We start from the raw sequence: 17,444 nt of genomic DNA, 5'->3' as shown, positions 1-17,444 counted from the left end.
GAAAATGACCCAAAATGTACAATTTGATTTTGATGATAAAATCGGGCCAAGAGTCTGATGCTAAAACTCCCTGACAAAATGGATGCAAAATGGGTAAATTATTTTTTCGCCACTGAATTGAAATGAATAAGACAATAAGATGTGGGTCCTCCTGACCATGTCCTCCTCAACCCAAGTGACTAGACACATTCAGCGACAGTGTTTATTACAGTTCACCAAGATCTCGAAGAGGGGTCGCCACATGCAAACATTAGAGAAGAACCAGACAAACGGAGGACTCGTCCTGTCCTCTCAAAGCCAAATCTTTTCAGAGAAAATTGAAAGAAACCTGAGTCATTATTCGAACGGCTAATTCCATTAACTGTCCGTGGCATTTTATTGAACCTCTCGTCTATTCAGGGGTTTGTAAAAACGAACAATGCCATCCGCACTCAAGACTTCGCTCGGGGGAAATATCTCACCATGAACTTCTTTTCAAAGCTCTTTTGGTTAACATGCGTACATGCGTCATCCCAAACTCCTCTTAAGATATTTTCTAATCCTCGTTGAATAACAAAAAAACATCTACCTCATTTTAAAAAGCCATAAAGATAAACTTTATTCTCTCACTTTATTCATTATCTACAAGCTCATACAGCAGAGTTCTGTGAGTGAAAAGTTTGCTAGCATCGTGCGATTTTGCCTAAACTTTGCACTTGTTTCCTTGTAAAACTAACATCCAATTTACTGACATTATGGATAACAGTGTGGGTGATGAATGCTGCAATAGAGACACTGCGTAACGCGTCATCATTCAGAAGCCACGCCCAAGACGGGGGAAAACAGAAACCCCCCCTCCAATCCTGGCGTTCTCCTATGTCGCGTGCATGGTTGCGTGTTGCACAAAAAGATCGTATATACGGAAGATGAACACTCCAACTTACTTCCTTGACAGCTAGATCCACATTTTTCTTCTCGCCAATTCTCAATGGCTTCCTTGTTTTGCTCAGGAGTACAAAAAAACTTTAACTGGCAATATTTTACATGTGTTGTCTGCGTAGCCCCACCACACAACAGCTTTTAGCTATGTTTAATTCAAGGAAAATGACGCTGGTGTGTGGAAATGAACGGAGCTTTTCCCCCGTGATGGGCGTGGCCTATTTCATGCAGTGTCTCTATATTGAATGTTTTACACCTATTTCAAATATCTGATTCAATCTCCCAGTTGATCCCAGATCCTTTCTCACTGCATCTTCCATATTTGTTTGATCCGGCCATAGTCAAAGATGCCACTGTGAGTTTAGAAGAGACTAAAAATGAGACATATCATTACCTCAGAGACTGTGGCTGCATTCAAGCAAGATGTATTCACTTTAGTTCAGGTCAGATTTGAGATATGAGATACCATCGCCTTGAAGAATGTATCGTGAATGTTGTCACTGGGGGGGAATATAAATATACAGGCACAGGAAAAGGATACAGAAAAATATTTATTTGAAACTACACAAACTGGACCTAAATGGCATCTGTGTACAATCCATGCTATAAAGCAAGGCCATGTTTGGCCCGCGCTTCATTTGTTTTGGCCCGCCATGGATTTGACAAGCTAATGCGCGTGTGTGTGAGTGTGTGTGTGAGTGTGTGTGAGTGTGTGTGTGTGTGTGTGTGTGAGTGTGTGTGTGAGTGTGTGTGTGTGTGTGTGTGTGTGTGTGAGTGTGTGTGTGAGTGTGTGTGTGAGTGTGTGTGTGAGTGTGTGTGTGAGTGTGTGTGTGTGTGTGAGTGTGTGTGTGAGTGTGTGTGAGTGTGTGTGTGAGTGTGTGTGTGTGTGTGTGTGTGAGTGTGTGTGTGTGTGTGTGTGTGTGTGTGTGAGTGTGTGTGTGTGTGTGTGTGTGTGTGTGTGTGTGTGTGTGTGTGTGTTATATATATATACATGATACGTTACATCTGGGCCCACTCAACATTCAGCTCTGTGTGGCTCAATCTCCTCGGCCGTCTGGCTCTGGGACTGAAATTTAAGTGGGATTTGCAGCGACAGCTGGAGTGATGCAGGAGGCAGGAAAACCGCTCATCGTTCCCACCAACCAAGTCCCCCCATGCAGCCTCTCCTCTCTCCAGACGCTGCCCGGCCTCCTATAGTGCCCTCCTGGGGGCTGTGAGGGTCTGGAGTGCATGTCTTATTCATGGAGGCGAGATGTTACGCAGCAGTAGGTAAACACTCGTGTCCCCACAGTGCCCGCGTATTATTAGCCTAAGTGATGTCCCCTCGGGGGGACGCACTCAGGGACACGCGGACGGACGGACGGACACACACGCACACACACACACACACACACACACACACACACACACACACACACACACACACACACACACACACAGAGTGTGAGGGAGAGGAGGAGGAGAGCGTGTGGGAGAGGAGGAGGAGGGCCAGAATCAATAAAAGGCCATTACCCCCTCTATGCAGCGGGGGGTAGGAGGGTGGAGCATGTGGAGGCTGATATGCTGCTGGATGAATGATGCGTATGCGGGCAGAGACACCCTACCACTGCTTAGATAATACTGTATGGGAAGAGACACCCTACCACTGCTTAGATAATACTGTATGGGCAGAGACACCCTACCACTGCACAGATAATACTGTATGGGAAGAGACACCCTACCACTGCTTAGATAATACTGTATGGGAAGAGACACCCTATCACTGCACAGATAATACTGTATGGGCAGAGACACCCTATCACTGCACAGATAATACTGTATGGGAAGAGACACCCTACCACTGCTTAGATAATACTGTATGGGCAGAGACACCCTATCACTGCACAGATAATACTGTATGGGAAGAGACACCCTACCACTGCTTAGATAATACTGTATAGGCAGAGACACCCTACCACTGCTCAGATAATACTGTATGCCAAGCAGCGCAGCCTCAAGGACACACTCCACCAGCTATACTGGCTCCCTCACAGTACATCTGGTGAGTGCGCTGAAGCAGGAGAAGATTCCCGACTTCTTCCTATAGGCTTTCCTTGACTCGCACAACGAGACCACGCAGAGTCATAATCACACTTAACGACTCCCTCGAGACGACAACGGCCCCATACCTTCACAGATCCACAGCTGGCAACAGCTGTGGATCTGTGAAGCATCCTTTTGGCTTCTCCAATTAGAAAAGTATGCAGATACTGGAGGGGGGGACCATATTACTTTTTTCATTTAATCTATATTAATTTATATTTCACAGTGACTAAACCTGTTGGCAGCCTAGAAGAGCAAGTGCCTCATGTTAATGGTAATTATACCATGGTCTGGGTGAATACTCGATTCTGATTGGCTGCAAGGTGTCCATTAAAAAGTGATATTGTACAGTGATAATGGACACCTAGCTAAATGGTCTGTTCACCGTTCATATCAATGCGCCATAGTTTCATCAGTGTTATCAGGAGAGCAGTTTGAGCTCTATACCCCCGTTAAGGGTTAATATGACAATTTTGGAACTTGAGAAAAAAATTGAGTCGGTCAAAGTAAGTATTTAAATCACCCCTGTGTGCTCAGTTTATCAAAAATAACTCTTATTTACAATTTTGATTTTCGTTTCGGAGATTTTTTAACCTCGCGTCACCAGGCTCTTCTCGACGAGAAAGAGAAGATTTCCCTCGGCTCGTGCACGAGAGAGAGAGAGAGAGAGAGAGAGAGAGAGAGAGAGAGAGAGAGAGAGAGAGAGAGAGAGAGAGAGAGAACTCTCTCTGCATTTCACCACATCAGCAGCACACGCAGGGCGCTGCTCTCTCACTCTCACTTCCTGAAACTCTTCGCTCTTAAATGTTAATATACTTGGCCAATACGTATCTATCATACAAAATAAAGCAAGCTGCCAAACGGTAATGTCTTCATTTAATGTAGAACGCAAAACATCGTTAAACCTGCATTCCTGTAATAAAGTTAACGTTTGAGTCGGCTTTAAAACGGAGCGGGTGGTGGAGGTGGGAGGGACTATTTTATTTCGTGGAAGACTGATTTACAGTATGAATAACAGACATTTAGCCATTTAGATTGCTTTATTTATTACACATGGAAATATAAATGACTGGTCTTATTGTTTTGTTGGCAAGTGACCATGGTATAAGCGGGTTAATGCACTTCGAGGTGTCCATTATCACTTTTTAAGGGACTTCGCGGAGGCAACCATCCTCGGCTTCGCCTCGGACGGTTCACGCCTCCACGTCGTCCCTTAAAAAGTGATAATGGACACCTCGTCGTACATTAACCCTTACATAACGATGCCCAGAGTTCAGGTTGCGTGACAGACTCTTCGACTTGCCACATTGAATAATTTCAAAGTTTCAAAGACCTGCGAGACCAATATTGCACAGCTTGCCTCAAAGGGCTTCACAGAACAAACTGTAATAGCAGTGGTCATGAAGACCGTTACATACAAACAAATACTTAAAACAATTTACAATTGGAGAGCACCTGTGCACATCCAGAGCGAGAGGTGTCGTTCGCAGCAAGAAAAATGAGTAAACTGGATCAAATATTCTTTTCGGGATCCACATCCATATGGATGGACTGCACACTCCTCCACAAACCTGCATGACAGGACCGACTTACTTCAAAAGATCATCTTTATTCCACAACAGAACGTGTTTCACAGATGCACTAGCTTCATCAGGTTCATTCATAAAAAGGAAGTCATCTCACTCACATGCGGTTGTAGAGGACCAGGTGGTAAAACGACCCGCCCCTCAACGCACAGCTCAACCAATCAACCGATTCAATCAATTAGTCATGTAATACAGTAAGTCCACTGAGAGGAGGCTTGAATGAAACGCAATTCCACAATGAGCCATAAACAGATTTGCATAATTAGGTCCAAAAACCAAACCCGTAGATGTGCCCTGGATCTGAATCTCAAACTTATTGTCAAACATAAAATATTTAGACTTCCAAATTAAATCAATGTCAATGTCAATCATAGTAGTAAATCTGAAGGCACATCGTCTCTGGTATCAAGGAAAAACTGCAGCCAGGCCATATTCATGAGATAAATTAAACGTTACATTACAGTACATTAAAATGCCTATTTAATTAATAGGGAAATTAACCTTTTGTCCCCTGTGAAGCGCTGTTGGCTACGGCAGCATAGAGCTGCCACAGTGGGCAAATAAAATATGTTCAGTATCTCGTTATAATGACAAACTTTTCTCGTTATAACGAGATCTTTTTCTCGTTATAACGAGATCTTTTTCTGGTTATAACGAGATATTTTCATGTTATAATGACATATTTTCTCGTTATTATGACATAGCAACTTATCTCATTTTAACAAGAAGTTTCTCTCATTATTATGACATACCAACTTATCTCGTTATAACGAGAAAATTATCTCGTTATAACGAGAAAAGTTTCTCATAGCGAGATACTGAACATATTTTATTTTCCCACTGTGGTAGCTCTACGCTGCCATAGTTGGCTGTCTCTTATTGTTTGGAAAATTCAGATGAAGGTGGAGAATGTACAGTAAGATATCGTTTAAAACGTAGTAGTGTACTAGGCCGACTGATTTACCTGAAAGTTAAATTGCTACGGTTTTCATTATTTTATCCAATTCCTGGTACAAACTGCACAAACGAACACTGTTTACTATAAATACCCCAATTCGTGAATCGTTATACACACAAATAGATGTATTTGTAGAAAACATAGCAGACTGGATGTGTGGGGTGCGGTGTGTGTCTGTCTGTCTGTGTGTGTCTGTGTGTGTCTGTGTGTGTGTGTGTGTGTGTGTGTGTGAACTTTCAGCTCTATAATCTCAAGCCACCTCAATTCACTACAATCCGATAAAACACACACACACACACACACACACACACACACACACACAAAGGAAGATGTGTATCGACCAGGGGAATCTGTTCGACAGCCAGAAGAATAGCCCGCCTCTGTTGAAGGAGAGGTGGGTGGGGGCTGGGGAGGAGTGACAGCACAAACGACGAATGACAGGTCTCTTCCCATTGTTATCTGTAGATGATGTTGTTGGTAAAAACCTTCCCTCGCAGCGCTCCAACGCTCCCTTCATCTCCCATTGATCCACATTGTAATACTGCCACAGATAGAAGCCATAGTTTAGCTCGGCTTATGGCTACGGCCGCCTGTAGCTCTCGCCCAATCAATAGACTCTTCTCACGGGGGCCATTTTGTGTCAAAAAGGCAGGGTAAACACAGGTGCAATCAAAACACTAATGAGGGTTTCCAACTTCCTTGATTGGAATTTGGAAACCCCCATTAGTGTTTTGCTTGCACCTGTGTTTATTCTGCCTTTTCGACACAAAATGGCCCCCGTGAGAAGGGTCTATTGTTCCTATTCACCTTATGTAGCCACGCCCATTTGACCCGGTTGTGTGGTCGTGTGACGAATTCCGGCAAAAAAGTAAATGGCTGGCTGCTCCAATATCATCTAACTCTGAATTAACTAATAATTTAGCCAATTGTATGTAACATACCAAATAAAAGCAAACGGCAATGTCTAAGAACGCAACGCCATGTAACTGGCTCGTTAAGTCTCGCATTCCAGGGAATTACGTTAACGTCTGCGGGTCTTATAGATGTAAGTGGCTCGCGCTGCGCTCGGAGGAGAGAAAACCACCTGAAGCTTTCTTTGTTGGAGTCCAGGCATGTTTTACAAGAAAGTGCTCGTCATTGTCGACGATAACGTTATCTGACCTGGACAGTGGATACTCCGCTTGCTTTGCTGTGTACCGAGCTCAAAGTAGTAGGCTACATTCTTTGTTTTACCCCCTGCACTGTCCGCTACAAAAACAACTCTCTTCTTCTGACGTTCTTTTGTATTTCGCGCCTTGACCGCCGGAAGTGTTAACACGACCCGGAAGAATTTGGCCCACCCCCGCGTCTGAACATAAGGTGAATAGGAGTCCTTTATATATTATTAGTCTAGTCACTAGTGGAAGAGGAGGGGTCTGACAACTGGAATGAGTTTAGTTTAGACCTGCTGTGGACTCTTAACACGGTTTAACAATTAATTATTCATTGTCTCCACAGATGCCTCGGACCCACGCAGAACAGCAAGTCAGCTCTTCGCTAACTGCTTGAGATTGACAGTAGAAGCTCACAGGTCCTGTGCTGTAACAGCCTACGGCACCTGAAGACAATTTCACATTGCTGCTGCTGCTGCTGCACACTTCGCTATTCAGTTTCTATCAATTATCAATAAAAAGCTATATATATATCCCTGTAGCACCTGGACAATGTCCCCTGCCACTCAAAACACACAAACAACCGCGCCGGGGGGCGCCTGTTCGGGGCGGAAGGGAACTGGTGGGAATAGCGTGATCCTCCCACGTGCTACGTCCTGCCGGTGAAGCTCCCCGCTGTCAGGTGAAAAGAAGCGGCTGGCGACTGCACATGTATCAGAGGAAGCATCCGGACATCTCACATCCTATGGCAGGGTGATAATAATACATGAAAGCAAGGGCAGGAGAATCAACAGCTTAAACATTTATATTTTATTGTCGGTTATTTCTTTCAGAAAGAGTGACACAAAGGCATGAAGGAGAGGGGTGTTGTTAAGCGTCTGGCATAATCTTCGCGCACGCGCTGGAGGCGGGGCTCTGCGGAGGGCGCGCGCACTCTGCGCGGGTCAAAACAGAACATAGTCAGTGCGCAGCTCGCTCCGAAATGCCAGGGGGCGGTACCAACAAAACCTCGCGGAGAAGCGTTGAAGGAGGAAGCAAGGTGCCTGTGCCTGTGGCAGTCTATCAGCGGAGATCTGCTGTGATTGAGTCCTCACCGTCCTCATCGTCGTAAAGTCGCCTTCGAAGCATGACGTTCGATTATAACGAACTAGTTGTGTGGCTTAGCCTTCCCAAATGTTGAGGGTCGTTTTTTAGAATTTAATACATAGAATTGGGAACGTTACATTCAATTTCATTCAGACTGTCTGGCACTCAATCGCCGCCATTTTCCCCTGGAGTCTTCCCTCAAAAGCATCCATGTTGACAATGTGCCAAAACCCGACGCGCTGATAGAAAAATCTCCATGGACGCGCCGCGCTGCGCTCAGGCCTCGCCCCCCGACACGCCCGGTGCGATGACGTCAAAATCGCCGCGCGCCCTATGCGCTTGGCTGGGCGCGAAGACTATGCCAAAGGCTTTAGGATGGTATCTCTTCATGGTTAGGGCTTAGGAAGAAGCACAGCTAGGAGCCAAGCTATTCTGCTCATGATGTTGAAGTCAGAGAAATATGAGCTGTGCTGATAACTGAGATGACGAGGGAGGTGATAGAACGGACCAAAAAAAGATGGGAAATGAGTTTTTCTCTTTCCACGAGTGAAGGAGATGTCAGTGAGTTCAGGTGCAGCTGAAACTTTAATGACCCGTTTCCAAAGAGATGCTATTGAGAGAGAGCTGATCTGTGCATTGTATAATTGTTGCTAAAAACGGACCCTTACAAAATCGAAACCATGTCGTGTCTTCTGCAACTGGGTTGCGCGTTTGGGGGAAAATAGGGTAGAGAACACACTTTAATGGCGGTTGAAACGTCTGTTATTTGTAAGGATGAAATGCGCTGAATAATCAACTCCGGTGTCTACCTTGATTTAACACAATTGGCAAAGCAGTGATTGCAGTTAGTTTTTTTTCCAGAGTATTAGCAAATAAAGATTTCTTTTTGGGGGCATTCCGCCATGTCCAGAAGTAATAAATACCACTATTGATTATTTCATCAGGACCTGCAGTGATTTATACTCTCCTCATTAATTAGATATTGATTTATTACATAACGTGTTGGGCCGACAATCTGTTGGCTTTGTATTTGTTATAGCTTGTCAGTGTTGAGCTCGGGATACTTTTAGTGAGATTAAATATTAGGCCCATTGTTGTTCTCTCCCCTCTTACTTTCTCACAGATTACCATTAGGAGAGCAAAGTGCCAAAGTCAATACTGGCAGAGCGGCTGCCCGCGATGAAGCCTGTTCATTTCCTGAGGACCCCTCTTGTTGTTTCTGCAGGGCCATTAGATTCGAGTGAAGCCGTGCTGGACCCCGGCCCTGCCTGTCCAAATAAGAGACTCTGAAGCCAGACTGACAGAGAGGGGGGGGACAGGGTGAGGAGGGAAAGCAAGACAGCAACAAATAAAAATATAGAGAGAGAAATAAATAAATAAATAAACACACACAAGCCAAATTAGAGAGTGGAAGGACAGCCTGGGTTTGTAGTGGAAGTAAAGCCTGACTGACATACATGGAGGGGGGGGGGGGGGCTCCAGGGGAGGCGGGACTGAAATAAACATGAAGAGTGACAGCTAGAGCTAGAGACTAAGAAGGAGAGAGAGAGAGAGAGAGAGAGAGAGAGAGAGAGAGAGTGAGTGAGTGAGTGAGTGAGTGTGTGTGTGTGTGTGTGTGTGTGTGTGTGTGTGTGATTCAGTGTTGGGCAAGTTACTTTCAAAATGTAATATACTACATATTACTAGTCCCATAAGTAATAGGTTATATTACTGAGTTACTGCTAAAAGTAATATATTAGATGTAATATGTTACTTTTGTAATGAGTTACCCTCAACACTGTGTGTGTGTGTGTGTGTGTGTGTCTAGAAGCTACATGCCCCCTCCCCCGTGTGTGTGTGTGTGTGTGTGTGTGTGTGTGTGTGTGTGTGTGTGTGTTATTTATACAGGGAAGGTTGACTGTGCATGCCTGCTGTCTTTGCCCACAACACCCTGGTCTCCTTCTCAACAGATACAGCTCCATCTCCACGCCTGGAAGATGACCAGTGAAGCCATGACTTCTGCTCTGACCACTGAGCAGCTGCACACCAGCAAATGGGAGTTAACTGCTCCAGGGCCTGTTGGCAGACGGTACGTTCTCCAGCAAGAGCGGACAGCTTCTCATTCCCTGTGTGTGTGTGTGTGTGTGTGTGTGTGTGTGTGTGTGTGTGTGTGTGTGTGTGTGTGTGTGTGTGTGTGTGCGTGTGCGTGTGCGTGTGCGTGTGCGCGTGCGCGTGTGCGTGTGCGTGTGCGTGTGTGTGTGTGTGTGTGTAATTGTGAAAGACAGAGGGAGACAGATAGCCTGTTTAAAACCATCGTGATAACACAATCTCACGTTCTGGTTTCGCTCTACTTATCAGCCTGGACTCCAATCTGTCCACAGGGATTTTTCAGTACTTGCCCTGACAGACAACTCCTTCAGCCAATCAGCGTCGCCAAATCTAATCCTTCAGCCAATCAGTGTCAGATCCAGTCCAATCCAAATGCACTCAGGAGAATGGCGGAAACGTCGACAAGCTCCACTGGTGCATATACTTTTGTTCTTGTTTGTTGTTATTTAATTGTTGTGTTTACTGTGTGAACGTTAACGTTAGCACTCGTTGCTTCGGGGAGACGCCATTACTGTTTTGCCAGCCCTGATTGGCCGGTCACATTGTCAACTACGAGGCAGGTCCCTGATTGGCTCGTGGACTTTGCAATTGATGGAAATTACTGGGGGCTGGCTGGAGGCCAGAACCAAACAGAATGTGAGGTCACGTGATCAGGATGGTTTACCAGGCTAGGAGAGAGAGAGAGAGAGAGAGAGGGAGAGAGACGGAGAGAGAGAGAGAGAGAGACGGAGAGAGAGAGAGAGAGACGGAGAGAGAGATCAAAATCCCGGTGAGAGAGAGAGAGAGAGAGGAGAGGGAGGGAGAGATAAAAATCCTGGTGAGAGAGAGAGAGAGAGAGAGAGATCAAAATCCCAGTGAGAGAGAGAGAGAGATCAAAATCCTGGTGAGAGAGAGAGAGAGAGGGAGGGAGAGATCAGAATAACGGTGAGAGAGAGAGAGAGAGAGAGAGGAGAGCGAGGGAGAGATCAAAATCGTGGTGAGAGAGAGAGAGAGAGAGGAGAGGGAGGGAGGGAGAGAGAGAGAGAGAGAAGAGGGAGGGAGAGATCAAAATCCCAGTTAGAGAGAGAGAGAGAGGAGAGGGAGGGAGTGATCAAAATCCCGGTGAGAGAGAGAGAGAGAGAGAGGAGAGCGAGGGAGAGATCAAAATCGTGGTGATAGAGAGAGAGAGATGGAGAGAGAGAGAGAGAGAGATGGAGAGATCAAAATCCCAGTTAGAGAGAGAGAGAGAGGAGAGGGATGGAGAGATCAAAATCCTGGTGAGAGAGAGAGAGAGAGAGATGGGGGACAGAACGAGTGAAAGAGAGAATTAATGTTGTCAAAATGCATGCCAGCAAGACAGAGCAGAACAGTATAGGCCAGTATATACACACCAGTATATACACAAGAGGACTTAATTAAACTATGAGGGGCACTACGGCCATATGGCTAACGCAGCCTTGAGGACACTTAGCATGCTAGTGGGTAGCTTCACTGCACATAGCCTATTAGAGCTAGCTGCTGCCAAGCCACTTCCAAACACACTTCCTGACAGCGTGACAGCATGACTGATGGCAGCCTGCTACAATACTGCTAGCTGCTGCTCCTCGATGCTGCGAGAAGACTGTGTGTATATTACAGATATGTGGACTGCTGCTTCTCTCACTTGTCCCTTTCCCTCGTCTGCAGACGACATTTTCTTATGATGTCTGTTTGTCCTTGTTGCCTCAATCTCTATTTCTGTCACATGCAGTGTTGGGGGTAACTCATTACAAAAGTAACATATTACATGTAATATATTACTTTTGGCAGTAACTCACTAATATAACTTATTACTTATAGGATTTCAGTAATATTATACCAGTTACTTTGTAAAGTAACTCGTTACAAATTGAGTTACATTTTATTAAATCAAAGCACATATTTAAAAAAGATACAATCATTTCCTAATCAAACAGTTTTTTTTATGCAAATAACCACTATAGATGACAATAACAAAGGAAAAGAATAACATTTAGAATGTTGGATTGTTTACACCGACTTCAAAGCGGTTGAAATATTCGGGATGGTTCCGGGGCAGGGATGTCATTCTGCTGTTGTTTTGGTGAAAGTAATGCTAAAGTAGTGTAATAAGTAACAAGTTACTCTACACAGAAAGGAATATTGTAAAGTAACGTATTACTTTCAAATGAAAGTAACTAGTAATATGTAGTATATTACATTTTGAAAGCAACACTGGTCACATGACAATGTTGAGTCAATACGGGGAGAGCGACTTTTTGGCTAAACGCTAATTTATTCCAGACAAAGGCGCTCACCCGTGACCAAAAGAACAGAAAGAACGAGCTAATGTCGTCCTGGCTGCTGATAGCCCTGCTTTAGAACGTTATGGGACTGTGAGCACAAAGCTAATGTTGTTGTGTTTTGTTTCAGAGGCTATATGAATAAAATGCTAATAGCGTTTGGGAGGTACTATAAGGAGCTATGGGGGTCCACACTGGTCATCACTTCTAATGAGAGAAGAGAGAGAGGCACTGCACGGGACGAGAGACATCAACGATGGATGGGAGGATGCGGTGAACTAGGGTCGGTCTCGTTAAAGCTCGTTAGTGAAATGCTTTCACTTTCACTCTCTTCCTTGATATGTAATGTTGGTGCTAAAAGGTACGTTCTCTCATCTTCCTCGCTCCTTACTTGTTCTCTCTGAAAATTATTTAATGTGTCAATAAATATACTGAAACTACTGTATATATTATTAAAAATAATCTACTAAAGGAGATTTTGCATAGAGCTTGGCATTTTGGAACAGCTGGAACTTGGCTTGGCAGCTTGGAACCAGCTCAGTGGCCTTGTGGTCTGAGTGTCCGCCCAGGAGGAATATCTGACGTTGAACCTTCTCGATTATGCAGGAGATGTTCTCACACCGTTTGAGGGTGTCAGTCAGAGATGGTGGTCGCCAGAACCCGGATGACTCCGCTGGGTTTTTACGATTGATAAATGGATCTCCAGGGAGGAAGAAGAGTAGGCAGGTTGCTTCTGAACAGGCTGATCTTCATCTCACTACTTGTTCTCTGGCCAGATCTCTTCCTCTGCGCTTCCTGTTTATTTCACACTTGGACTGTCCAATCGCATTCCTCCTCTCTTTTCTCTCTGTCCAATCGCATTCCTCCTCTCTTTTCTCTCTGTCCAATCGCTTTCCTCCTCTCTTTTCTCTCTGTCCAATCGCTTTCCTCCTCTCTTTTCTCTCTAGTTCTATAACCTTTTCTCTCAAACCTAAATGTTCTCATGCTGTAACTTCAGTCATTTAATGTATCCAAGTGGGCAGTTTAGCTGTCAAACCCAGAAAGCAATGGGGAATAGGCACACCAGGCATAATGTGTGTGTGTGTGTGTGTGTGTGTGTGCGTGTGTGTGTGTGTGTGTGTGTGTGTGTGTGTGTGTGTGTGTGTGTGTGTGTGTGTGTGTTCATACATATTACATATATGTACAGTACATGTGTGTGTAGGAGGGTAGGCAGAAACCATCAGAGTAGAGATGAGAGGCCTATCGAGCGGGGCCTCTGGCAAGGACAGCCATGTGCTGCTGAAAGCCCAGTGATGATTGGTTCACAGACATGTGCTGCTGAAAGCCCACTGATGATTGGTTCCTGCCAGCCATGTGCTGCTGAAAGCCCAGTGATGATTGGTTCCTGCCTAAAATGTTCCCCCGCTAAATTGGACCTCTGCTGTCAGCCACGCATGCTTTTATCTCCGTTCAATCAAAGTGTTGATGCCTACCAGAACCTCCAGTATCTGCCCTCACTTCATCGCCTGGTTCTGGCAGTGTATTAATGTATTATCCACATGTCGGGTCAGAACATGAGTGTGTGATGTTACATTTAAAGTGCGATATCACGTGGTGCGATAATGGATTGGATGTTTATGCGAGGAGTATAAAGATGATGCTTATTATGAGACAAATTGGAGAGGAAATTATGCAACCCGTTTAGGAAAGAAATCAATATAAGAGGAAGCTTTGCAGTTGTGCCAGAAATCTCCTAGTAACCACATCAGATAACATCCTGGAGGTATCAGTGGAGAATTGGCTATTGGCTAAAACCGTCTACATGTCAGGATATCACAACTAGGCTGAAGGGAGAAGATATCTGAAAAAATTTTCAGATACCTGTTTCGGATCGTGTGAGTGTAGATCCATGCAATCATATTAAAGCTAATATTGTAGATCTGTCTCCAAATGTAGGTTAATGGTACAACTTCAACAAGCACGTTCATTTTGACGATGACTACTTACTGTAAACAATGAGAGCACTGCTGAGAAGACTGGCATTCTCTCTACACTACCATCTACAATATGTACCACTGGGTCATACCATCTACAATATGTAGCACTGGGTCATACCATCTACAATATGTAGCACTGGGTCATACCATCTACAATATGTACCACTGGGTCATACCATCTACAATATGTACCACTGGGTCATACCATCTACAATATGTACCACTGGGTCATACCATCTACAATATGTAGCACTGGGTCATACCATCTACAATATGTACCACTGGGTCATACCATCTACAATATGTACCACTGGGTCATACCATCTACAATATGTACCACTGGGTCATACCATCTACAATATGTACCACTGGGTCATACCATCTACAATATGTACCACTGGGTCATACCATTTACAATATGTACCACTGGGTCATACCATCTACAATATGTACCACTGGGTCATACCATCTACAATATGTACCACTGGGTCATACCATCTACAATATGTAGCACTGGGTCATACCATCTACAATATGTACCACTGGGTCATACCATCTACAATATGTACCACTGGGTCATACCATCTACAATATGTACCACTGGGTCATACCATCTACAATATGTACCACTGGGTCATACCATCTACAATATGTACCACTGGGTCATACCATCTACAATATGTACCACTGGGTCATATTTCACTGCATTTCTTTACAATACAAAGGGAGATTGTGTGACCGCAACTAAAGGGGTTTACGGGGAATGTGGTAAAGGTAAATTTTATAGCAGTATTGCAGTCTGTAAAAGAGTTTTAGCAGTGTCCTTGACGCAGCTCAACAAGAGAGTAGGAGTGAATGTATATGATCATTTGTGATAGCAGGACTCTGGGAAATAACACAATTATGAACATTTAGAGTGGTGTTTTCAAACAGACACCTCTGCCTAGCCGATCCAATATCCACTATCCCTGTTTTGCACCAAATCCGACACTGCACATCCTCTGGTCCCCAGCAATACACCCGCCAAGTGTGAAGTAGATCGGACACACGGTTCTCCGTATATATATATATATATATATATATATATATATATATATATATATATATATAGTGGTGATGTTCCAAAACAGCTCAATGGACAGAAATCTATGCGTTCTAAACTCTGTCCATGTTCAGTCAGGATCAGTCAGTGTGGCCGTGGCTCAAGGTGGGTGGTGTTGTTCTCATTGATTGTTTTTATAACGTGGTTGTTGTGTGAAGCCCTTTGAGACACAACCTGCAGTAAATAAAGTGGACTTGACACGCCTTAATACCACTGGAGATAGAAAGATTCCATTTGGTCCAGAGGTGCTGGAAAGACTTTTTTTTCTTTTGTTGTGTCTTTCTTTTGAGGGGTAAAGAGAGTCACATCATCCTGAATAGCCGAGGTGGTGAAAAGCCTAAATAATAAGTTCCTATCCAGCTTATTTCTATGCTAGCTGCCATGATGCCTGATGGGTGCTTCTTCCTGTGTCATCCTCCCAGCCTTGTTGCTGACAGCTTGACACCCGTCTGTAATGTTTCAAAGCTGCGGGCGAACGGCGCAAATTAGGTCCAGCTTGACAAAAATCTCGTCGATAAATATCCAGAGTTGCTCAAAGAGCAACAGAAATATCGGATGTGATCATAGATACAATTATTACATTCCCTCAAATAAGTCGTCAAACCAGTCTTATTTATTGTGACAAGCAAACCCCCCCTCCCTCGTTAACGAGGAAATGCGCAAGCTGCAACAATCAAGTCACGTTAAACCGGACCTTGTACCCATAATTATTTTACAGCGGGGCATTCAAAAATAAGGTGGATAATCAGTGTGTGTGTGTGTGTGTGTGTGTGTGTGTGTGTGTGTGTGTGCGTGTGTTGACCATGGGTCAATGATAGAACTGGAATAGATAGATCGGCAGGTATTATGATCTAGCCAAAGTTGAACAATCAAAATAACTGATAATAGTAATAGTTCTCCATGCATTCTGGACAAAAGATGAATGAGCCAGTATCGCCAAACAACATAACAACCTCAGTCAGGTTTTTAATACAGGTAGGCTCGCTCTATTCAGGTTTGTAGTTTGACCAACCCCTCAAAGCCACCACCTACAGTATTTGTGAAACATATTTACCCATACAGACGCAGACGCGGCGGTTAGCTCTCACATACCGAACAACATCGTCCATCTGGTACATCATTTACAAATCAAACATCTCTGTGTACTTTCCCCACCCTGCTGCTGCTATTTCTTTATGACTTCATGGCAGCCAAGACTCAGCCGCCATCTGCTTCATACACATTTGTTTAGTGGTTGAACCAGCTTCCATCCCACACATGTTCCTCCACATCAGATGAAGACTAGAGTTTCTAAACTACTTCAATCTTACCCTCTTTTTCCCGCCTCTCTCAAGTGACAATTTAACTCTAGTATAGTACAATGGGCAATTAAGATACGTGAATCATCACTGAACTTTTTGAATATTAAATGTTCAACTTGATGGTTCCCTAGAACACTAACGTGATTTAAAGTCACACCATCACTAACGTCGGGTGTATTTCACCCGATGCAATATACCCCATAAAACATACTTCTCATCAAAATATCTTAAAGTACAACAATACATGGCAAATTGAGGTACTCTTCTTTTGTTTTTAAATGTGAAATATGACAAAAAACACAAAAAAGTTTATTATGGGGGACACTATAAAAAATATGTCAAATTCGGGAAAAATGAGGTAATCGTTATAAAAAAATCCTCCCCCCCCAAAAAAAACAGGAGCTCCCAACTTCTCCTTCGGTCCACCCATTCATGGGACTTGTGTGGTGAAAAAAAAAAAAACTCACCACAATACCATTAACCCTAACCCGAAGATATTTTACCCTCTATCGCTAACGTCGGGTGAAAATTCAACGACGTCAGTGAGCATCCTGAAGGTACCTAAGGACCCGCCCACCTCAGACAGCAGCAAGACAATGAAAATCACGTGAATTCAATTGTCCGGGTGAAAATCACCCGACGTTAGTGTTCTAGGGTTAACATGTTGCTGGTTCGACACTCATTCACTTAAACCATCTTTTTTAGGCTAAGTTTCATTATTCTTGTTGCCCCTCTTGCGCTACATTATTCCGCTATTGCTAAGAGCACTGGCGATTTTACGTTGGTGCACTGGATGCACGTGCACCCCCTTGTGGCCAGATGAAAAAGGAAAAATCTACATGTAAAGGATTTAAACACAATCTAATCGAATATATATATTATGTGTCGTAGATATCTAGTATATTTCATTGTATTCA

General features: G+C 44.1%; 1 pseudogene across 1 annotated transcript in view; it reads right to left on the bottom strand.

Moving 5' to 3' along the window:
- The window catches only part of LOC310795253 (transmembrane protein 132C-like), a 202,367-nt pseudogene that overhangs the window by 46,284 nt on the left and 138,639 nt on the right, over positions 1-17,444 (bottom strand). The window lies entirely within an intron of this gene.

Source organism: Poromitra crassiceps (assembly GCF_964638095.1).
Source record: "Poromitra crassiceps genome assembly, chromosome: 21".
NCBI classification, from domain to species: domain Eukaryota; kingdom Metazoa; phylum Chordata; class Actinopteri; order Beryciformes; family Melamphaidae; genus Poromitra; species Poromitra crassiceps.
The sequence above is the reverse complement of the archived record's forward strand: the minus strand, read 5'-3'. Positions and strand labels throughout refer to the sequence as shown.